The sequence below is a fragment of the Galeopterus variegatus genome, unplaced genomic scaffold (assembly GCF_000696425.1).
Source record: "Galeopterus variegatus unplaced genomic scaffold, G_variegatus-3.0.2 Scaffold1598, whole genome shotgun sequence".
In the NCBI taxonomy this organism is placed as follows: domain Eukaryota; kingdom Metazoa; phylum Chordata; class Mammalia; order Dermoptera; family Cynocephalidae; genus Galeopterus; species Galeopterus variegatus.
In genome coordinates this window covers 152,247-153,659 of record NW_007727709.1, presented here as the reverse complement: position 1 = coordinate 153,659, position 1,413 = coordinate 152,247, and positions in this window count along the sequence as shown.

Sequence of the window (1,413 nt, the reverse complement as noted above, 5' to 3'; positions counted from 1 at the left end):
AATAATAATAATGAAATGTACTCCTTGGATAGGGTAAGTGGGGTCAGGGGATATCTCTTTAAATTGGAGCTTGAATTGGAGCTCATGTGAATGAGGGGGATTGGGCTGGGCAAGAGGATGGTGTAAATGGCTGCGTGGAACTGGTTCTAGGACTCAGAGACTAGATAGCCAGGGGAGGACAGGAGAAGAAGGATAGGAAAGGGCCTTCCCATGCCCAAACCCCCTCAGGCCCTTTTGGCTCCTACTGGGTCCCCTTCTGGGTTTTTTTTTTTTTTTTGGCTGAACCCTTGACCTTGGTGTTAGAAGGTGGTGCTCTAACCAACGGAGGTAAAGAGCCAGCTCCCTGGGCCTCCTTCTGAGTCGTCCTTAGGAATCTCTGGTACGCATAGGGAAAGAGGGTCAGGAGGGGCTTCGTGGGATATCGGTGGGGTGTGGAGGNCTTCCCAAGCGGCGCACTTATCCAGTGTGCCACTGGGCCGGCCCTACGACACTGATTCTTCTCATAACTTGTTAATCTATGAATCCATGAGTGCATTAATCCACTCATGAAGGCTCTGCATTCATGACCCAGTCACCTCCCAAGGGCCCCACCTTTCAACACTGCTGCACTGGGGACCAGGTTTTCAACACATGAACCTTCAGGAAACACATGAACCTTCAGGAAACACATTCAAACTATAGTAGGAGGATATTTGGGGCTGAGGGGAGTATGGCTGGAGGGTTCTGGAAGCAGCAAGAGGTTCGGTGTAGCTAGTGAGCAGAGCTCTGGGAAGGAGGGATAGCAAAGGCATAGAATCGGGGTGGAGAAGGTAAAGGAGCGATTGCTCTAGAAAAGCCTGACCCACGTGTTTTCTGCAGACATAAGGAGCTTCTGACAAAATTTGAGCAGGGAAGAGACATAATCAAACTTGGTTATAGAAAGATTACTCTAAGAGTAGGTGGAGGCTTGATTTGGGGGTAATCGAGCCTCTTCTCAGGCCTAAAGGAGAGTTAATCCATACAAGAAATAATAATGGCCCAAATTAACACAAATTAATTTATTAAATAAATGTTTATTAAATGCTTTTGCACCAGTTACTGTGCTCACACTGAACATTAAGAGGTGAATGAGACATTGCTCTCACTGAAGTTAAGGTCTGTTGGGAGATACTGAGAAGAGTCCACTACTGTACTGCATCAGGATTATAGCAGAAGTTAGGGCTGGTCGGTTAGTCCAGTTAGTTAGAGTTTGGTGTTATAACACCAAGGTCAAGGGTTCAGATCCCCATACTGGCCAACCTCCAAAAAAATCTTAAAAATAAAACTAAAAGGATTTTAGCAGAGGTAATAATAACAGCTATTATTTATTGAGTGCTTTTTTTTTTTTTTTTTAAAGATGACCGGTAAGGGGATCTCAACCCTTGGCTTGGTGTT